General features: G+C 34.7%; 1 pseudogene; it reads left to right on the forward strand.

Annotated features, from left to right (window-relative positions):
• Positions 1 to 253: 253 nt before the first annotated feature.
• Positions 254 to 24,331, forward strand: part of LOC131867043 (truncated transcription factor CAULIFLOWER A-like) — a 77,790-nt pseudogene continuing 53,712 nt past the window's right edge.

A 24,331-nucleotide genomic window follows, 5' to 3' on the forward strand; every position in this document is an offset into this window, starting at 1 on the left:
GCTGTCGAATAAGTTATGTTTTGGAGAGCTCATTCCTATCAACCTATTTAGAGCTATATTGTCATCCCCCATTGAATTCTCGTACCTTTTATGCGTAGTATTGGTGATGTGATTATGAGGAGGATTGAATTCTGTTGGGAAAGAGCACCTACCCACTGCGTTCCAGTCCTTTCATATTGCTAAAAACGATATGTTCAATTCCAGGAATGTTTCCTTCTTTGGGAGAGCAAGAACTTCACTGAAAAAGGAAATAATGGGGTGAGGAAAGATCGAAGCGAAGAGAATTGAGGACAAAAAGAATAGTGTGGTGACATTCTGTAAAACGCGAACTGGTCTAATGAAGAAGGCGCGGGAGCTTTCTGTTGCTCTTTGATGGTTTTGTCCTCGATGACAAGAAAATAAAAAAGGGAAGTTGGTGTTGTTTAAAGGCAAGTGTATTAAGCATGTGGTTATATATTTAAAACACCTTTCTCAAGGGCCAGACTAGTGACACGGATACCTTGACTTGGCTGACGTGTTATATGTTTAAAACATCTTTCTCTCGAGCCAGACAGGTGACACGGATACAGTGAATAACCTGACTTGGCATTTATTGAAACAGCATCTTTGGTTTAAATTATGTTTAATTTATCTACAGACAAACAGCATATACTTCAAAATATATTTTGTGACCGACAGATTAAAAGTTTTTCGGGAGATGTTTTGTGTTTCATTTTATTTTTGAACTTGTTTGGAGTCCGTCACAAACCCTAACGCCATGAAAGATGCAGCCGCCGCTAAGGAGCTTGAATCAGTTTGTTCAGTTAAAAAGAATGAAGCAAAAATGGTCTTAACCAGGAGCTTAATGGTTTTCTGGTTAGTTTGTTTTCAGTTATCAATAAGGTTGCGTTTCACAGGTATTATTCTTGACATATGTTTAAAAGATTCAGATTTGTTTCCGAATCAGGTTTTTCAGTTATGCAAAATGAAAATAAGGAAACTGTCCATGCTTTATTTTTGTTTTTCATGATTGGGAAATCAAGCATCCTTTCCGTTGCACAGTTAAAAACGGTTATTTGTTTTTCAGTTTGCAATTCCTGTAAGATTTTGGTAACCCTATACGAGGGTTATTCTGGAAGAATGATTGAGTTTTTGTTTGGGTATAAAAACAGTTTTATACAGAACAGTTTAGACGAGGAAAAACAGAGAGAGGAGTGTGAATAAAGTGAAAGACATAGCATTTGTTAAAAAGAAAAAGAAGTGCTGTAGATTACCAGAGATAGTCGAGGGTTTTGAGAATCAATACTCTGTTTTGTTGCAGAGTACATAAGGCTTTATTGTTTGAAACTATTTTGTTCAGAGATTGAATTTTTCTCTCTGAAAGTGTTGAATTCATTTAAAAGTTTGTTATTATGATTCAAATCCCTGAAGAATATTGTTGCAAAATTTTTAGAAAGAATCATCTGTACAAACTGGTAAAATATTCTCGCTCCAATCCTTGATGGTTTTGTGACTGCAAGATTTAAGTGCATGCATAAAATCACCAGTGGCTGTAGCTCAAGTTGAAATGTTTATTGGATAAGAAGAGGGGTTGGTGCTCCTTGAGGCCTTGTGGTTTCTAAAACTTGTGAACTGAGTTGGTGCTCTTTGAAATAATATAAGGATCTTACCGAGTGGTTTTTCTACCCCAGGAGGGTTTTCCACTCATGAAAACTATGGTGTTATGTGCATTGTCTTGTCTCATTTTGTTTTACTGGTTTATGCTCTGATACGTCATATCTTTAGCTCTCTTCATTTCATACTCTGTTTTGTTGAATTTATGTAATGCAATCTTTGAAGTACTCATTTAGATGTTTCATGTTTGTGTAAAAGATTTAATACCATTCTTATTTTCTGAAAAGTCTGAATCAAGTGTTTCAGTTGGTTCTATTGTATATTTCATGCTTCATTAAAGTATTCTTCAAGGTGTTAAGTCTCAGTCATCTGTGCATATTGAGAATCAAAATTGTCAAGTTCATAAAAGTATCTCTTGTTAAAATTTGTAACACTCTGATTCACCCCCCCTCTCAGAGTGTTTCCACTTCCAACAAGTGGTATCAGAGCATAGGGTCCCTCATATAGGTCTGTCCTAGGGATTGTTCCTGGTCTCTTGGAAGTTTTTTTATGGCTCAAACTCAGGAAGTTGCTTCACTTTCAAGAGCTCCTCTTTTTGATGGAACTGATTATGTGTTCTGGAAGATTAGGATGGAAACTTATCTCATTTCAGTTGATCTTAATGTGTGGAATATTGTGACCACAAAATATACAGTTCCTTCCATTATTCCTACTGATCCTGATGATAAAACCAAATATGAGTTAAATGCCAGAGCTAAGCATGCTCTCTTATGTGGTCTCACTAAAGATGTTTTTGTTAAAGTCATGCATTGTTCTTCTGCTTATAATATTTGGAAAAAACTTGAAACCATTTATCAAGGGGATGCTAAGGTTAAGGAGTCTAAAATTCTTACACTCAAAAATCAGTTTGAATCTTTAATAATGAAAGAAGATGAAACAGTAGCAAGCTATTTTCTTAGAGTTGATGAAATAGTAAATTCGAGAAAGGGTCTTGGTGAAGAAGTTGAAGAAAAGGAAGTTGTCAATAAAGTGATTAGAACCTTGTTACCCAAGTTTGAAACTAAGGTTTCAACCTTAGAAGAAAAGAAAAGTTTTTCTACCATGACACTTGATAACCTACAAAGCATTCTTACTGCCTATGAGATGAGGATAGGTAATAATCTTTCTACTTCAAAAGAAACAGCTTTTAAAGTAGAAAAGAAAGAAGAACTTGATAGTGAATCTGAACTTTCAGATGCTATAGAAGCCCTTTTTGTTAGAAAACTAAAAAAGAAATATAAGGGCAAATTACCTTTTAAGTGCTTTAATTGTGGCAAAGCTGGACACTTTGCTGCTCAATGTCCTCTAAGTGATCAAAACAGTGAAGAGGAAAAACCAGAAAAATTCTACAAAAAGAAAATGTGGAATCCTAAAAGGAGATTTAATACCTTCAAGAAAAAGAAGAGTCTTTTTACTAAAGAAGACTCTGGAAATGAATCAGATGATTCACCCTGTGAAGGTGATGAAACTCTATTTATGGCAGAATTAGAAGATGTAACTAGCAAAACAAAAAATGAATTTGAAGATTTAGATCAAAGAGAAATTGATCTTGAAGGAGAATTGCTTTGTGCTTTAAAAGAAATAAAGAGGTTAAAGAAACTTGTAGCTTCACATGAAAATTCAAATCAGATTCTACAAGTCGAGTTGAATGATGCAAATTTAGTGATCTCAAACTTGAAGTCCCTTCTTGAAGAAAGAGAAAAGAAAATTGAAACATTAGAACAACAGTCCACAAAACTTCAAAAACAAATTGAACAGTATGAAAGTACAATACATCTAAATGATATCTTGAGCAAGCAAAAGTTGCATAAAGATTTGGCTGGTTTAGGTTTTGATAAAGCTGAGTCATCAAGATAGAATACTAAGCCTGCAACTAGAAAATCATTTCAGACTTATAACAGAACAAAACCTTTTAGGTTTGGTTTTTTTCATGGATACTGTTTCTATTGCAATAGGTTTGGTCATAAGGTTAATACTTGCAGATTTCTGCAACAAAGATCTCCTATGTTTGGTTACAATCAAGGATATGACCTTCCAAACACAGTAAAGTGTAATAAGTGTAACACTTTTGGGCATACTACTATACAGTGCAAAACAAAGGCAAGCCCTAATAAAATATGGAAACCTAAGTTTGTATCAGGTATTGAGCAATCAATGATAGTGCAAACTGCACTTATCTCAAATAAGAAATCTTTATGGGTGTTGGACAGTGGCTGTTCACACCATATGACAGGAGATAGAAATAAATTTCTGCATCTTGAAGACTTTAATGGTGGCTTTGTACGCTTTGGGGATAATTCAGGAGCTTATGTACGAGGTAAAGGTATATTACTGCTAAATGATGATACTCCTATTCATGATGTGTACTTTGTTGAAGGGTTAAAGCACAATTTATTGAGTGTCAGTCAAATTTGTGATAGTGGTTACAGTGTATTTTTTAGCTCTCAAGATTGTACTATCAAAAATAAATCTGGTAAAACTGTTGCTGCTGGTTTGAGAACAATTGTCTACAGTTTGCTTGATTCCACTGGTTATGAGAATAATGAAGGCATTTGTCTTATGGGTCAAATAGAAGAAAATTGGTTATGGCATAAACGCCTAGGACATATAAATTTTGACAATCTGGTTAGAATCAGTAAAAATCAGAATGTTAGAGGTTTGCCTATTTTGAGTAAACCATTCAATTCAGTTTGTAAAGAGTGTTTGAAAGGAAAGCAAACAAAAGTGTCTTTCAAATCTAAAGAACATTCTTCTACTAGACCATTACAGCTTGTACACACAGACTTATGTGGTCCTACAAGGACACAGTCAATAAATGGTGAAAAATATTTTATGCTTTTTGTTGATGACTATACCAGAATGGTATGGGTCACTTTCCTCAAACACAAATCCGAAGCATTTGATAGATTTAAGATTTTCAGAAAAATGGTTGAACGAGAATCTAATCTAAAATTAAAATGCTTAAGATCAGACAAGGGTGGTGAATTCACTTCACAAGAATTCATTGATTACTGTGAAAGACATGGTATTAAGAGACAATATGTTGCTACTTGTACACCTCAACAAAATGGAGTAGTTGAGAGAAAAAATAGAATAGTCAAAGAAATGGCTCGCACAATGCTTAATGAGGCAAATCTACTAGACAGGTATTGGAAAGAAGCTGTACACACAACTGTTTACATTTTGAATCGTGTACAAATCAGGGTAAAATCTACCTTTACTCCTTATGAACTTTGGTATGGAAAAGCTGCTTCTATCAAATATTTCAAAATTTTTGGTGCCAAATGTTATCTAAAAAGAGATGAAGAAAATCTAGGAAATTTTGAGGCTAAAACTGATGAGGGTATCTTTCTTGGATACTCTACTCACAGCAAAGCCTATAGATGTTTCAATAATAGACTGAATAAAATTGTTGAAACAATAAATGTAAGGTTTGATGAACAATTTTTGTTAAGTAATGATTTGTAGGATATTGAGGAAGAGGAAATTACTTTAACAAAGGTTGATCACGTTCCTAAACCTGCAGAAACAGAAAAGAAAAATGAAATATGTTCATCAAGTTCTGATGAAGAAAATACAGAGAATTCAAATGCAGAGACAGGTATTCTCCATTATACACCCTCAAAAATTATAACAAAGAGACATCCTCAAAGTCAAGTTATTGGCAATATAGATGTAGGTATTTTGACTAGAAGAAGGGCAAAAACAACTGAACAAGCTCAACTGGCTGAACATTTTTGTTTGGTAACTGATTTTGAACCCAAAAATGTTTCTAATGCTTTATCTGATGAATGTTGGTTAAATGCAATGAAAGATGAAATCAGTCAAATAGAGAAAAATCAAACTTGGGCGTTAGTACCTAGGCCAGATGATAAGAATGTGATAGGAGGTAAATGTATTGTTAGAAATAAACTTGATGAATCTGGCAAAGTTGTTAGGAATAAAGCACGCTTTGTGTGTAAAGGCTATGCTCAGCAAGAAGGTGTAGATTTTGGTGAAACATTTGCACCTGTTGCTAGGCTAGAGTCAATCCGAATATTTCTGGCATATTCATGTTATAAAAACTTTAAAGTGTATCAAATGGATGTTAAAACTGCATTCCTTAATGGTTATCTTGATGAAGAGGTATATATGGAACAACCAGAAGGGTTTCTCTCTGCAGATAAACTTGATCATGTATACAAGTTGAAAAAGGCTCTTTATGGCCTTAAACAAGCTCCAAGAGCTTGGTACTCCAGGTTAGATGCCCATCTTACAACAAATGGATATACTACAGGTGGTGTTGATAGTAACCTGTATGTTAAAATTGAAGGTAATGATACATTGGTTGTTGAAGTCTATGTGGATGACATTATATTTGGCTGTTATAATGATGCTGTATCCAAAAAGTTTTCAAAACTCATGGAATCTGAATTTGAAATGTCCATGTTAGGTGAATTAACCTTCTTTCTTGGGCTTCAAGTAATGCAGCTTGAACAAGGCATTTTTCTCTCACAAACCAAATATGCAAAAGAGATGCTTAAAAAGTTCAATATGACAGATTGTAAACCTGTTAGCACTCGAATGGAGACTGGTTGTAAATTGACCAAGTCAGATGACTCCCCTGAGGTAAATCAATCTGAGTATAGATCAATGGTTGGCAGCCTACTTTATTTAACTGCATCCAGGCCTGATTTGATGCATGCAGTTTGCTTGGTTTCACGTTTTCAGTCTGCTCCCAAACAATCTCATTTGATTGCTATAAAAAGGATATTCAAGTATATTCAAGGTACTTTAGACTTTGGCTTGTGGTATTCACGAAATAACGATTTTACTCTTGTTGGTTTTACGGATGCTGACTGGGCTGGCTGTATAGATGATAGAAAAAGCACCAGTGGTGCAGCATTCTTCCTAGGAGATCGCCTTGTTGCTTGGCATAGCAAAAAGCAAGAATGTGTTACTTTATCAACTGCAGAATCTGAATATATTGCAGCAACAGCTTGTTGTACGCAATTAATCTGGATGTCTCATCAACTTACTGATATGGGTATTACAGTTGACAAACCCATCTCCATTTTCTGTGATAATACTAGTGCCATCAGTCTTTCAAAGAATCCTGTGATGCATTCTCGCACTAAACATGTTGCTATTAAGTTGCTATTTCTACAAGAACAAGTGTTGGCTAATGAATTTCAAGTTTTATATGTACCTTCTCAGGCACAAGTAGCGGATATTTTTACAAAAGCTTTGTCTAAAGAGGTCTTTGAACAGTTAAGGGATAGATTGGGAGTGTTTTCTCAATCTGCTCTTGTCTCCACCTAATGCATACTTTGAAGGGGAGTGTTTCTCTGTTGATTTTCTTTCCTTTTGTCCTTGTGTTTTAAAAAAAAAAGTAAAAAAAAGGGGGAGAAATTGGTATTCAGTGCAACAGTGAGTGATATTGGTATTTCATTCAGTGCAACAGTGAGTGATATTGGTATTTCATTGGCATTTCACAGTGCATTTCACAGTGACACAAGTGTTGGTATTTCATTGGCATTTCACAGTGACACAAGTGCAACAGTGAACAGTGACATTGGTATTTCATTTTTTTTTGACAGTGACATTGGTATTTCATTTTTGACAGTGTTATTGGTATTTCATTTTTGATTGGCATTACAAACTTTACAGACTTGGCATTTCATTGGCATTGGCATTGGCATTACAGACTTGACATTTTATTGGCATTTCATTGGCATTGGCATTTTTGGTATTTTAGTTGATATTACAGTGGTTACAGTTGATGTTACAGTGATATTACAGTGGCATTGGCATTTTTGGTATTTCATTTTGATATTACAGTGACAATTGGCATTTCAGGCATTGGTATTTCATTACAGTGGCACAGGCACTTCTTATTTTGGTATTCCAGTTTGGTATTCTTGTTTGGTACAGATCAGATTGGGAGTTCATCATTCTGACAGCATTCATTCTTTACAGAATTGCATATTACAGGTTCAGAGGATGTTGTTTTCCTTACAGGTTTGCATATGACAAGGTTCAGTGTTGATTCCTTACATTATTTTTTTTGGTCCTTGCAGTTGATAACACATTTCATGGCAATGATGGTTTAAGTTTTTTTCTTTTTTTTTTGCCATCAAGGACAAAGGGGGAGTTTGTTGCTCTTTGATGCTTTTGTCCTCGATGACAAGAAAATAAAAAAGGGAAGTTGGTGTTGTTTAAAGACAAGTGTATTAAGCATGTGGTTATATATTTAAAACACCTTTCTCACGGGCCAGACTAGTGACACAGATACCTTGACTTGGCTGACGTGTTATATGTTTAAAACATCTTTCTCTCGAGCCAGACAGGTGACACAGATACAGTGAATAACCTGACTTGGCATTTATTGAAACAACATCTTTGGTTTAAATTATGTTTAATTTATCTACGGACAAACAACATATACTTCAAAATATATTTTGTGACCGACAGATTAAAAGTTTTTTGGGAGATGTTTTGTGTTTCATTTTATTTTTGAACTTGTTTGGAGTCCGTCACAAACCCTAACGCCATGAGAGATGCAACCGCCGCTAAGGAGCTTGAATCAATTTGTTCAGTTAAAAAGAATGAAGCAAAAATGGTCTTGACCGGGAGCTTAATGTTTTTCTGGTTAGTTTGTTTTCAGTTATCAATAAGGTTGCGTTTCACAGGTATTACTCTTGATCATATGTTTAAAAGATTCAGATTTGTTTTCGAATCAAGTTTTTCAGTTATGCAAAATGAAAATAAGGAAACTGTCCATGCTTTATTTTTGTTTTTCATGATTGGGAAATCAAGCATCCTTTCCGTTGCACAGTTAAAAATGGTTATTTGTTTTTCAGTTTGCAATTCCTGTAAGATTTTGGTAACCCTATACGAGGGTTATTCTGGAAGAATGATTGAGTTTTTGTTTGGGTATAAAAACAGTTTTATATAGAACAGTTTAGACGAGGAAAAATAGAGAGAGGAGTGTGAATAAAGTGAAAGACATAGCATTTGTTAAAAAGAAAAAGAAGTGTTGTAGATTACCAGAGATAGTCGAGGGTTTTGAGAATCAATACTCTGTTTTGTTGCAGAGTACATAAGGCTTTATTGTTTGAAACTATTTTGTTCAGAGATTGAATTTTTCTCTCTGAAAGTGTTGAATTCATTTAAAAGTTTGTTATTATGATTCAAATCCCTGAAGAATATTGTTGCAAAATTTTTAGAAAGAATCATCTGTACAGACTGGTAAAATATTCTCGCTCCAATCCTTGATGGTTTTGTGACTGCAAGATTTAAGTGCATGCATAAAATCACCAGTGGCTGTAGCTCGAGTTGAAATGTTTATTGGATAAGAAGAGGGGTTGGTGCTCCTTGAGGCCTTGTGGTTTCTAAAACTTGTGAACTGAGTTGGTGCTCTTTGAAATAATATAAGGATCTTACCGAGTGGTTTTTCTACCCCAGGAGGGTTTTCCACTCATGAAAACTATGGTGTTATGTGCATTGTCTTGTCTCATTTTGTTTTACTGGTTTATGCTCTGATACGTCATATCTTTAGCTCTCTTAATTTCATACTCTGTTTTGTTGAATTTATGTAATGCAATCTTTGAAGTACTCATTTAGATGTTTCATGTTTGTGTAAAAGATTTAATACCATTCTTATTTTCTGAAAAGTCTGAATCAAGTGTTTCAGTTGGTTCTATTGTATATTTCATGCTTCATTAAAGTATTCTTCAAGGTGTTAAGTCTCAGTCATCTGTGCATATTGAGAATCAAAATTGTCAAGTTCATAAAAGTATCTCTTGTTAAAATTTGTAACACTCTGATTCACCCCCCCTCTCAGAGTGTTTCCACTTCCAACACTTTCCGTGATGTGTGACGCCCAAGTGGGTCTCGTTATCTTTTCTCAAACCGGCAAGCTCTCTCATTTCTCCAGCCCTAGGTACACAATCTGCTTCTAACTCTCTTACCAGGTAGCTTTCATTGTATTAGCTCGCTGTTATAAAAGTCGTATTGTATTAGATCGATATGTATCATAGATTAGAGATTTTCAGAATTTTAGTTTGGGTGATGAAGAAGTTGATTTGGGTATTTTTGGCGTTCAATAGGACAGAGGACTCAGTAGTTGTGCATCTACATGGAAATTTCCAATTAATTTGAGAATTCCCTTTCTTATAACTAATGGTACATTAGCATTCTTTTTGTCAAGGTGTCCAAAACAACCTGAAAAAAACAGTGAAAGAAATAAACCTGCAAAAAGGGCCAATATTTATGTAGCTGATGTGGCATCACATGATTGGTTACTTTTCACAAGAAATGGTATATTTCATTCAATTATTAGTACTTATCATCAGCAATAACAACTTTAAATTTTAAAGTCACAATTATTCTACACAAATTAAACATTAAATCAACAAGTATGAGATTATTAAATCAACTTCTATCAGAAGAATTGAAACCACTTAACTATTAGATCCTTTTTCCTAATTATAACTTAACATACATACGATTAAAGAATGTTTGGTAAGAATTCTGCAGTGTTTCAATTTTTTTAAGATATAAATGGGAAGTGTGAAGATAATATTCTGTACAGGTAAAAACGGAAAGTCATTATAGATTACTCATCTACGGGAGGGATTTGACAGTTTTTATGTCTTCTTTATTTTAATTTAATTTTACTGTTTGAAACACAGCCGGTCTCTGTCTGTAGCAGAGGCAATCAAATGCCTATTAATATCGTAAGCAACCAGATTACCAAAAGGGATTGATACTGGGTTAATATTTGTGAGAAAGGATTCAAGTGAAGATGATGGGAAACAAAATAAAAGAGTGTAACATTTTGCAAAAGGCGAGAAAAGCACAGGATCTCTCCGTGTTGTGAGAATGGGCCTCATATTCTTCTTTTAGACCGGCAAAATGTTACTACTGGTGTCGCACAACAGGAAAGCTCCACTGTGATCGTCTTTCACAAAATGTTACTACTCTATTATTTCCATTTCCTTCTATTGGATCCACATGATTTTTCTTAGCCAACTTTGTATATTTTCAAATGGTCCAGAGCCAGTGGGTAAATTATCGCATCCTCAAATTTTTTCAGAATTTTTAGTTTTTCTTTTTAAGAAAATAATTCATGCGAACTTTATTCTTTTTTCGCTACAGAGGATAGCCATCCAAATACGTACCGTTAGAAGTAATGGAAACCGTTCAGTATCCTCCCTCTCCACCTTCCATCTATTATGGAAGAAACCATGCAAATGTTTGTCCAGAAGATCGAGACCATCCATCCTTTGTGGGCCGCATTATCTCTGGAACTTTGATGTTTGTATTTGTTATGCACTCTTTCATGGGTCCACCTTTGTAGAGTTTTAAAGAGGTGTAATGTTTATGTTACTAAATATAATGTCTGCAATTGTCTATTTTCTGTTCTTGTCTTCTGTCTCTGCCCACCTCAGACACCCCAACAAGTGCTATCAGAGCCAATGGTGAAGTCTTGGGTGTCAAGTGTCTCTAGTGTTTGATGTGGACTCAGTGTTAGCTTATGCTGTGATTAAACTGCCAAGCGTTCCAATTAGCGGCCAGTCTGTAGTTTTTTACTCAAATTTGTTTCTCCGTTTGTCTTTCTTTTATGTTCAAAGTTTGCAGAGTTCCGTTCTTTGTGTTTCTTTTCACTGAACATCTGGTGATTGATCCAAGGAGAGGAAGTTGGATCGTTGTGATTTGCCAGAGCCGTTAGAGAGGAAAGAAACCACCCTAGGCTTTGGGGAGCATTGCGGTGGTTGAATGGAGCACTGCTTTTAGGCAGATGCATGCAGATCCGGTGTGGATGGAAGGATTGTTATTAATTTTCAGCCGCAGCTGTTGATAAAGGAAGCCGTCAACGCAATCAAGATCGTTGTGTAAGCCAAAACTTAGTAAAATGGCGCTGCACGTTTGTGAAGAAAGGGATCGCACCAACAGAAGTCAACGTGGTTGCAGAGTTTGTTTCAAGATGCTACCGAGGGAGGCACCAATGAAGTAAAGTGTGCAAGTTTGCAGATGTCTTTGCAGTTGAAGCTATAGTGAATAAATGATCACTGCCATTAAAGATCATAGCACCAAATATGTTCCAGATCTACCAATTGCCAAAATGCCGCCACGGAGTCAAGACTTCAACATAGTATGTTTTGTAGTAGTTATTTTTGTCAGACTTGTAGTTGGTAGAATGTTTAAGAAGTTTGTATGGATATTTGTCTAGGGAGAGTCAAAAAAAAAAAAAAAAATTACGCACAAGAGAAGTCTCTATTAGAGGTCGAATTTAAAGTCTGTAGAACAAGAGCTGTTGATCTAAGTTATCAGAAATGAGAAACGAGAAATGCAATGGCAATGGTAACGTGACGAGAAACGGAATATTTAAAGGTTGTGTATAAGAAACGTATATATATATATATATATATATATATATATATATATACACATGCAAATTATATATATAGTTTCATTAAAATTTACCTTGATATTCTGAAACACTAGTGGAAGATAAACATAAATTATTTTAAGATATTGCATTGCATGAACCGTAGATATTTATATTGAGAGATAAACTATTAAGATATTCCATTACATGAATCCAAGATATTTATATTGAGATACTTTTGCATGAGGCTGTATAATTAATGTTAGTTAAAGATATATTTATTGTAACTAACATGACTTAGAAAACTATAATTTGCATCTACTCATTAATCCAAAGTTAAGCCATGAAACATGCGATTTCACATGCCAAAAAAAATCAATCTGTCAATGTTAAATCAATAAAAAGACAATTACTTCACTGTCAAATCTGTTAAAAACAATTACTTTACTGTCAAATCTGTTAAAAACAATTATTTTACAACACTTATAATAATTGGTATGAAATAAAGTGAAAAGCACATTATTTTAAGGTGGAGACAAATGGAAAACCCCCTACAAAGGAATTTGCTTGCAGGAAACGACCGTTAGAAACGAGAAACGCGTTTCTCACGTTGAAACGTAAAACCACGGGAGACCGTCACGTTTCTGGCAACCAATCTATTAATAAAAGAGATAACTTCGGAGGATAGGTTTATGAAATTGGGCAAAGCTATGTTGTCAAAGGATTAGAGAATCCTTGGGCATCGTAGCATTCTAGATTTGTGTAAGCATGTTTGAGGCCACTGGAGTCTACTAGGATCCTTGGGCGCCCTCAGTGTGACTCAATGGGAGGTATTGATAAAACAAGTGAATCACACCAGAACCTACGATGGACTGATAACCAAGAGGGCCAGAGCTTATGGTTAGAGCATCCCAACGACAACATGAGATTTCCTAGGTTCGATCTCTAGATTTAGAAGATTTTGATGCCACAACATCGATGAAAGAGACTAGGAATGCAATCAAAATTCATGGTAGAAATTAAGGGGGAGTGTTGGTACGTATTAATTTATAACATTGACCATATGGAACTCGTCAAAATTGGTATTTAAGGCAGAAGCTTCGAGAGTTGACCAAGAGATTACTTCAGCCGCCCATGTGATTCATGTTGGGCTTCCATTCACCTGTCCTCCATAAATATTTCAACTAACTGCAATCTATAGTGTGCACTCAACTTTCTATATAATGATTGAGTTTGTATTTGTTATGCACTCTTTCATGGGTCCAGCTCTGTAGAGCTATAAAGAGGTGTAATGTTTATGTTATTACATATAATGTCTACATTTGTCTATATTTTGTTCTTGTCTTCTGTCTCTACCCACCCCAACATTATCCAATCTTATATTTTTCATTACAAAGGACTTTTAATTTTTTTTTCTAAGTGTCACTTTTGCAAACCGTGTTAAATATAATGCTGGTTAGACACAGCCCTCAAGAAGGGGGTTAGGAATGACAATACGAAATCTAACTCGACTTATTCTTCTTGTTTTTCATAAAGTACGAAGTAAACAATGTTGCATGATGTGTTTGCATTTAAGTTAACGAAGGATTTTTTTTTCTGCCTCTTCATTTTTTCTTATGCTTTGTAATTCATACAAATTGAAAATGATTAATAGAATTTCATTATTATTTCCAGCTCTGTTATTCTCTATTTTCTCTAAGTTTTTCTTCTTTTTCTTTTGACTAGATCATTGTGTAGGTTCAACTACAAAATTTTAGAAGGAATTATCTCCTAGTGATTCGATAGCTTCTACATATGAGCAATTTCGAGTACAATTTTTTTATCGTGCACTTTAAAAAATTTGACTGCCCCTTGTTCAAAAATAGTCACACAGTGATCAACAACCAAGATTCTAGTGATGCTGAGAAGATAGAGTGAGGGAACAAAAAGAAAAAAACTAATGTGAATGGAGATAAGTGGTTACAGTAGATTCTGCAGTGTAGGACCCATTCAGCTTCTTGTGACACTAATAATGATGTCATAGACAAATTTTTATAGTTTTCAAAAACACAAAAAACAAACTCCCCTAGATTGACACTTTATTTAGCACACGAACTAGCCCTCTAGATTTGAACTTTAAATTGATTTACTTCTTAGACATATTGATTCCTATTCAACCATTTTACAATTTTAGAAGTTACTGATTTTAAAGAGAAGAAAGAAGATTATATGCGAAGAAATCAACATTTATCGAAACAGCATAAAACAAATCACTCTACGTACAATAGAATACGTGTTGAAATCAGCATCGAATGAAACAATAAAATGTCCTTCATTTGGGATCATAATTTACCACCTCATGCACCTGCAAAAAACAAGACTCAAAGCTTGTTTATAGATCATCTAAAGACAAAATTGGAGCCTCCATATATTGCTTTTGCTTAATCAAATCTGTTAGCGCATGCAACAGTTTGGTGCCCATGATTTATGAGAAACTTTTGTTCCACTGTAACAGGTACTCATGCATTTCTAGATATGCATAAGCTAACTAAGGAGTGCATTGTTAAACTCTGTGTCTTCCTTGTAATTTCAATTTAACTATTCATGCATATCCTCTAGTTTATGTTTCCACGGTAATTTTAGTTTTGTTTCTTCTTTTCAACTAGATTTGTATACTACTATGCAGAAAATTTAATACGGTATCAAAGTCTGGGAGCTAAGAAGAAGAAACTAAACACAATTATTTGCAGACAAATTTTTGAGGATTACCATCACCATGGAAGCTGATGTAAACTTGTGTTTCTAGATGCATGCCAAGGTCATGTTCTTTCTGCATGGGCATCACCTTCATCTTCTCCTTTGTGACACATTTCAATGGACTTGTCATGCATCTCCTTTGTCATATTATGATGGAGTTTTTTCTACTGTTCATTCTAATGTTTCCTTTGGTTTTGTTTCCGAGTATGATCAGTTCTTTAGACTATTGGCACCTATATTTTTTACTCACAACTTCTTCTTGCATGGTTGAATAGTGATAAGCATAGTTGACTAGAATAACAATTGCTATTTAGAATGAAGCATGCAACTCAGTGTAACCAAGAGTGATTGAGAAAATCTACCTAGGAAAGCTTGCATTAGGAGGAGGAAACTTGCTAACACTAATGTGAACAATGTTGTTGATAGTGACATTAAAAAAATATTGAGTAAAACCATTTTGTCCCTTTTTGTAACGTTGTCTAGGGTGATAAATTGGCTAAAGGAGTTGGGAATCCCTACATTTATCTCCTCCTCCCAATATTTATCCAAGTTTTGGCCATCACATAAAGATCTACATTTAGGTTAAAACCAAGATTTCCATTTTATACGAAAATAGAATGGTTCTCCCTAGAAACTAAGGGCATGTTAACAAGATCCTAACACAATCTTCCATGAGGGCAAGGAAAATGTCTTTGGAAAAGGTAGCCGACTCTAGGTATCCTTTTAATCTCAACCTCAAAGTCATTAGTTTCCAAATAGTGTTAATTTATGGTTTCCTTCCAAAAATAACTTCATCACAAGCATACAATCCATCTTAGCAATGAGTCTCTCAATAGTAGAATTAGTTATATATGAGAAAATTCAATATTCCATTGAGTTGATTGAGACATGAGAGTTTTGGCATCTAGCATCACAAGAGATTTGAAAAGATGAGATCAAGACAAGTCAAGGTACCATCATACCTAATTTTTGCTTTACCAAAGCTTCCCATTAAGACAAAGGAAGTCCCATGTGGAACACTAGAGCTAGAAGAGGGTCCTCCAACTTGAGTAGAGCCATTAACATGAGTTTCTAGCCTCATATGAAAAGAAAACATTGTTTCTTTTACCTTGTTCAAATTAATGTTTATTAAAAATAGTTTATATTAATAAATTATGATACATTAAAAGCCATTTATTTTTAATGTATTAATCAAAATCTCTTATATTGTTGAACTAATTATATTATTATAAACTACTAAGAACACCTAGAAAATATTATAAGATGTTCAATAGACACATATATAAACATACCTATCAACTAAATATGACATAAAATATATTTAATAAAAATAAACAAATATTTTATTAATAGAAATATGTTTTTACTTGTCAACATCCAATACCACCTTTTTTTACTAATCCAGAACATCTTATGACTTATAAAGTCAAGTATTTATAGTGTAGATTCATTCCAAAACTAGTCATCAAACTTACAACAAAATGTGCCAATCTATAATGACTTTTATATAACAATGCTCAACACCAGAGATACCTTATGGCCTAACAAAACACCAAATAGTGAAATGAGAAGAAATATAGCAACTAAAATATACCACAGACAACAACCATTCATCTTAAGGACTTCCAAGCTAGATTTGTGGTATATATTATCATTTCTTTTAGCCATATCTGCTAAGAAAATCTTGCTAAGTGCTCCCTTGAGAGGAAAAATAGATAATATACTTATGATTCACTCTAGCTTGTCGATTCACTAGTTTAGCTGATAACATTTTATATTTAATGATTATCGATCTAAAGATCATTTCTTTTGGTATTCAGATACAACATTTTGGTTAGAAAATCTACAAAATATCGATTAGTGAATATCAAAGAAAACACCACACAAAAATATACCGTCTTATTCAATATCGGTAAATACATAGAAACGTAGATGGGTCATTTGTTTCCCTTCAAGAGAAAAAAACACCTTCAGTAAAATTTCTTATGAACAATCAAATATCAGATTTGTAATTCATCTGTTCATGTCAAAAGCTATACCTAGGGTTTTGGCACATAAGACAAGACTATGGAAGACATATTGTCTTTGACCCTTTTTCCTTTTGTATCCTTCCATTACAACTTGTATATTTAATGATTATGGATCTAAAGTTCATTTCATTAGCTTTGAAATACAACGTTTAGGTTAGAAATTCTACAAAATATACATGAGTGAATATCAAAGAAAACACTACACAAAAATACATCGTCTTATTCATTATCATGAATACATAGAAATGTAGACGGATCATTTATTTCCATTTAAGACACAAAAACCCGTCAACAAAATTTCTTGTAAACAATCGAATAGGGGAAGAGTACCAAATACCATTCATGTTCCAATAACTGCTTACTCCTTGCACACCCAAACCCCCAATTTAAAGGCTCATTAATAAATTACACATGTACCAATAGTAGCTCATTTTTTAGCTTTTTGGACCATAAGTGGCCCATTTGTGCACTTATATTGGCACCCATAGCACACGAGGGCATTTGTGTACAAGTATTGGCGATTTTAAGTGCATAGTTATTGGAGCATCTTTAGACAGGTATTGGGCAACACTTTGAAAAGTGTACTTTTTGACCCTTGCGTGCATAACGGATCCCACAACATGCAAAGCCAAAACAATAGCTATAAACAGTTAATTTGCATGCGGATACAAAAATTTCTTTTGTCAAAATCTGATATATCGTTTAGAATCTGTGTATGCATGAAATTAGCTATAACGACTACTCATAGGCTTCTCCTAACAGATTTGTAATTCATTTGTTCATACCATAAATTATCATAAGAGAAGACTATGGAAAACGTTTTCTCTCTAACCCTTTTTCCTTTGTGTCCATCTATTACAACTTGTACAATATCAAGCTACCACAATGAATGGTTGCACGGACTTTAGGTGAAAAAGCATCGCAGAACACAGTGAGCTCCTACGCCCACTTCATCTGCTCCGTCGCAGAACACGGTGAGCTTCTCAATTTTCTTCATTGGTATCTTTCCTCGCCATCATTCCGGTTTTCAGCAAGATGAGGCTCTGCTTAAAGCAAAAATTAAGAGAGGCGCATGATCTTGAAGAGTATGCGTGGTCAACAAAGGAAGAGGATAGGTAGTGCTTTGTAATTATCGAATTCAATCCAATAAACTGTATGTTGGGTCACATTTAATGCAACCATTGAGGCCACAGAAAACATGTCAGTTCACTGCAAATGACCTAAATAGCTATAAATAGCTGACAATCATGTGGCGAACATGGTCTTTTGGGAGATGAATGGTGGACATGATGTATCGTACGTCTAGTTCTTGGAGCTGTCTATGCAGGCACCAAAAGGTTTGACAAGACACTTTGGGTGCACCGTACCACAAAGAGTTAGTTAGTTACTTTAATAGGAAATTATGATTCAAAGTAGAATTAGCCTTTTTGTAAAATTGTGTTCTTGTAAATGGTAAAATAGTAGAGAATGGACAAATATAAAAGGTGAGTAGTGTGAAGGATAGTAAAAAATTTAATGTTTATTTATTAATTTATCTATGTTGGTTATATTTTTATGTCAAAGATATTTTTTATATGAAATTGACATCTATTTTTTGAAATCAATGATTCAAAATTGAGGACAAGGATGCAACAATTACAATTAATCCAAATTGTATGCTTACATTTATATTGATTTTAATTTTTTTTCAAAAAAATCTCAATAGATAAATTTAAAAAGAAAAAGAAAAAATTATTAACAATTAAACAATTAGCTTTATTCTATTTCTTCTTCTTCTTTTTCTTTCAAGCATTACTTTTTCATTAAGTTCGAATTTTATTTTAGTTATTTATATATTTTTATGACATTAAAAGTCATTATTAAAAATTATTAACACTAGTAATTGCAACTTGGCGTGCAATGTGTATGTTGAAGAGTCGTGGATGGTCAATTAGAGAAAAAAATGTCTAGTTATTGCATGAATTTGTGTACATGAGGCCAATTAGTAGACCAATTAGAAAAATTATGTTGTGTGTGCAACAAATGGTTGAACAAAGAAGTGGTAGATTCAATTCAATTTAGCATCCACTTACAATGATCCAATTATAACTAAAATAAAACATTTGAACCAAAAAGATAATCAAGTTTCATTATCAATGGGCTCAACGTGTTCACTTACTGAATCAATGCCTCTAGAAACCACCTTAACATACGCAAATAAGACCCCAGTGCTTACCCCTTGTTTACGTAAGCTGGTTAGCCTCTAAGAGATAGTCACCACACATAGGTGGGTAGTGGATCCTAGTTGCACAATAGCCTCACATACCCCTGTCCTCAAGGTTCTACGTGTCTACTTCCTCGTATACGTTTTTATGCGATATAAATTTTATACAAGTCTTCCATTCATTAAATATTAAAAATCTATATAGTACTCATATAGAACAATGAGATACATTCTCCTTTACCCATTCAAATATAGTAATACTCCAATTCACTCAATTCCATTCAATATACCATCACTTGTAAAAAAACATTCTAGCATGATTAAACTTCTTATTATAGAATTTCATAACAATATAGGCATCCATAAGACATAATAAGAACAATAAACTTACACCTTTCAAGCAAGACAATAAATTTTGAACATCTATATACAACTATTACATGAATATAGAAGCATTTCACACAAAAAATATACATATACATACTCATCTACATCACCGAGAAGTACACATCACAAGGCTATGAAAGCATGCATAGCTCTCCGAACACAAATCCACACGTCACAAAGAGCATCCAAAACTATTTCCTAAAGTCCAAGATTCATAATCCATAACTCTTACTTAGTGGCTTGATGGTGTTAGGCCACACACATATACAATGTGACTGTCCATACAAGACCACAGTGCCTACCCCTTGTTTATGTAAGGTGGTTAGCTTTCAAGAGATAATCATCACACATAGGTGGGTAGTGGATCCTAGTTGGACAACAACCTCACATACCCCCATCCTCAAGGTTTCTTGCGTCCGCTTCCTCGTATACAATTGGAAAGGGAGAGATAGAAAGATAAAGACAAAGATAGGAAGTGATACATATAAAGAGGGAGAGATATATAGTAGAGAGAGATAGATAATTAGATAGAGATAGAGTCTATTAGGTGAAAGAAATATGGAGAGGGGAAGAGATATAGATATAGAGGCCTAAAAAGAGGGAGAGGGAGAGAGAAGATATGTTTGTCCTTTTCACAAATGTGTCATTTTCTTGGATATATACAACGAATATAGCTATAGCTAAGTTACTCATAAAAATGGTTAGCCAACATGTACAAGCATCCAAATCCATTCATTTCCTAGACTTTTAGTTTCAAGCAAGCTAGAAAAGCAAGAATTCTTCCATTCATTACAAATTAAAAATCTAATTATTCATATAGAACAATAAGAAACATTCTCCTTTACCCATTCAAATATAGTAACACTCCAATTCACTCAATTTCATTCAATACACCATCACTTGTATTAAACATTCTAGCATGATCAAACTCCTTATTATAGAATTTCATAACAATATAGGCATCCATAAGACATAATAAACACAATAAACTTACACCTTTCAAGCAACATAATACATTTTGAGCATCTATATACAACTATCATATGAATAGATAAGCATTTCATACAAACAATGTACATATACATACTCATTTACATCACCAGGAAGTACACATCGCAAGGCTATAAGTTGGTCGAAGCTATTCTCGCTCCAAAATAGACCTTTCGTACAACGTGATAGTGATGTGTTAGTCAATCGCAGCCATTTGTTGTAAAATCAACGGTATAAAATGCGCGACTAACACGCATGTTAATCAATCCATACTGCCATTTTGGAGCCAGAATAGACACGCCCACAAAAGTGGGCATAGCTCTCCGAACACAAACCCATGTTCGGTCACAAAGAGTATCCAAAACTATCGCTTAAAGTCTAGGATCCATAATCCATAACTCTCACTTAATGGCTTGATGGTGTTAGACCACACATATACAATGCGACCATTCATACAAGACCATAGTGCCTACCCCATATTTATGTAAGGTGATTAGCCTTTAAAAAAAAAAAAGAAGAGAAAGAAGTCACCACACATGCAACCTCATTAATTGTCATAGCTGCAGAGTATGTGCAATATTGATTTGTTTAAAGGGCTTTTAGAAACTTTTAAGAGTGTAAAGCCAAACTCATCGAGTTTTTTCAGCATCCTTTCTAGTGCCAAAAATGAAGCTTTGAAGCTGAGCAAGTAAGCATGCATGAAATATGTAGACGAAGGGACTAGATGCAAGACCATTTGATAAAAAAGCTGTGATGAAATTCGGTCTCATAGAATACCATGATTGCAAGATACTTTCGAAGTGGGTTTGTTCTTTGATATAACTAAATAATATTAAAAAACCATTATGAAGTCTACCATGATACAGATTTGCTATAGCCACTTGGCAGTTTTGTTGTGATTACGAAGAGGATATTAAGGAGCCTTCCTCCAATTGGCAGGTGCAAAGCCGACTTCACAAGCTTTGCTAACATCCTCGCCCCTAGCAAATGCTCTTGGCAGGCGTAATGGCAAATTCCACACACATGTTTAATTGAATAGAAAACAATCTTCAGTTTTAATTTCCGCTCTGTTTTCAAATAGTTGTCAGAGCAGGTCAATGGTGTTTGCAGGAAGATCCAGGGATAATCAAGGAGATTAGAGATCACTGTTATTGCAGAGATAAATCATGAGATTGAGAGATTGTTTGTTTTGAAGTAGCTGCCCAAATGTGAAATGTCAATTGAGGTGCGACCTCTGTTTTGAATCTGCAGATCTGGTAGAAGTCAGCCGAAAGAATGTAGATCCTTTTGTTTTTTTTAATGCAAAGAATTCGCTCAGTCAAGGTTAAAATGATTAAAAGGCACCGAGGACTTGTAAGAGCCACCAATAAAAGATCTCAACCACTTCTGAAGTATATCCTGCTATAGTATACTTATGTAAAATTTTGCAAACCTGCAAACAAAGTACAGATCTGCACAAAGATCTAGCTAGAAAAGAAAGAAAGCAAAACTTGCAGAAAATAAAACACAATGTTGACCACCGCATAAACTGAAATTACGGTGAAGGCAGCGGTAATAACTAGCCTACCATTTTGTTGCGTTAGTTAGATTATTGCATGGAGCGGATAAAGCATGTAATTTAAGGATTGTTGTAAATCACGGTAAGATTGGGGTTGCATGTTAGCGCTAACACCTCCCTAAAGTCTAACGAAGGAGACAAGGCTAATGAAAAGAATGAGGAAAGAGGGAAAAGCCAGCGGGAACAAAACCCCCCTCAAAAAAGATATTAACTCTACATGACACTTAATATGCTACAGTGTTCTTCAACCAAGAAGATCTCATAGAAAGTGCCTATTTGTGCTTCCACAAAAACAAGAAAGGATGTCAATACAAAATGTAGCATAGCGAATGCTGTAGTAGTTTCCTCTGCAACAAATGATGCCTCTTCTTTTAGGAAGAAAGAAACATCGAGCTGTCAAACTGTTGAATTCCCACTCAAGTGAAATGTATGAAGGAATCAAGATGAATGGTTTTGAAAAGAACTCATGTTTCTCCAATCTGATGATGAACTATGACTCTGCCATATAGGGTTCCAGAATAATGACCACTGAAGTGTGAGATTAGTTCGGATGTGAATCAGGATGTGTCAAGATAGTAGCATGGAGTGGTTGAGAGAGAACAAGAGAATCCAAACCAAAAGAAGATGCAGCTTGATGTGAATTGACATTGGAGAGAAGACACGTGTCCTCAATATTGTCATCATGATCAAGGAGAGATTCAACAAACAAATGATAAATGTCTAATAGGATGATATCTCACTCATCAAGAGGGCAAGAATGAACCCGCTGAAGAGAATCTGAAGTAGCATTCAGAGAAGCCAAGATCTTTATCAAACTGGTAGTTGGAGGTGACTGAATAGCTGCCAATGCTGGAGGTGTGGAAAGAGGAGAAGCTAGAGGAGATGTCTCTGTGGAATCAAGACAATCAAGACTATTCCAAAAAGCAATTTCCTCTTCAGTGTCATCATCATACATAGGATCATCATCATTATCAAGGGAGATAAGCATGTCTATATCTGGAAACGGAGGTTCATTGGGATCTCCATACATTTCCCATAAAGTGGCCCAAAGAGTGCAAGGGCACTCAATGTGTGATAGAGCCCATGATGTATAGTGCCCAACAGTTAAACCAATTAATCGTCAGACATGATCCTTTCTACTTTCCCATGCAGATTTCTACCAACAAGTACTTGCTTTGGGAATAAGTCCATATAAATCAGGCAAAAGATGAATCCAGCGACAATGCTTTAGGATTCCATTACACCAGGACTTATAATTTCCTTCTTTCAAAATGATGACAGATGGATGATATCTAATTCCCATTTTAGACTAGACTACCCCGTTTTGGAGCTTTATTTCAGTTCATTTTTAATACAAAAACACTAATAGATACCCCTGAACCAATGAGAATTCCATTCTAAAATAGCTTAGATCTTCAATACCTGCAAAGAAATAATTGTCGTGCTCCTTCTAGCTTCCATGCTCTAATACCATAACTTGCAAAAATAGTACAAATCTGCACAAGGATTTAGCTAGAAAAGAAGAAAACCAAAACTTGCAGGTAATAAAACACAGAAGAACATCAGAGCTGCAAAGAATGAAAATTAAATCTCTCTTGTATATAAAATTACAATGATTGCATGAATATAAATACAATGTTGGCCACCACATAAATTGAAATTACGGTGAAGGGAGGTGGTAATTTTTGGCATTTTGCATAGAGATTGCATTAATGATATGTTGTCATTGATGTCAATTGAACCGGTAATGGTATTCATGTTATTGCTGATATTGTTGTTTTTGATATTGGCTAGTAACTAGTAAGAAGAGCTTTGTGGAAGATGTTGTAAACCAGAATGTAAAGTTTGTGAGTTGAACCGGTAAATCGGTGTAAAGGGTTAAACCTTTCTATGCATTGTAACTGGTAAACCCTATCAGTTGTTAAACCCTAACCGAACAAGTTTGTTGGTTTATTATCTGATAAGTGGTAATGATGGAGACACGTGTGATCATTGTATGAGGATAAGTTCAAATAATTTTGGCGCGTTTGGTTATTATCTAGGGAAGGAGCAAAGTGGATTACATATAATGCACAATGCGTGATGAGTTACAAAGTCCGATGAAGTGGTTGGAATTTTCTTGAAGAATGTGAAGGGATTGTCACGATTTCTAACGGTCAAGATTGTACGACTTGTTTGTAATCTCGATGATGAAAATTAGGTTTTTGTTGTGTTACCGCCCTAATTGATTTGTATTTAAGGTCGATGAAGTTGTTTGTAAGGGTTGTTGGCAAGATTGGTAGAAACCAGTTGAGTGTGTAGTTGCCTAACTTGTGAATGTATCTGCACTTTGAGTGAAGGCAAATTGAAGCTTAAAAGGATCTGATCAAGCAAATGTAGTGCTACTTAGACAGATCAAGAAAACCTGTCGTTTTTTTAAC

This window comes from Cryptomeria japonica, chromosome 2, assembly GCF_030272615.1.
Source record: "Cryptomeria japonica chromosome 2, Sugi_1.0, whole genome shotgun sequence".
NCBI classification, from domain to species: Eukaryota; Viridiplantae; Streptophyta; class Pinopsida; order Cupressales; family Cupressaceae; genus Cryptomeria; species Cryptomeria japonica.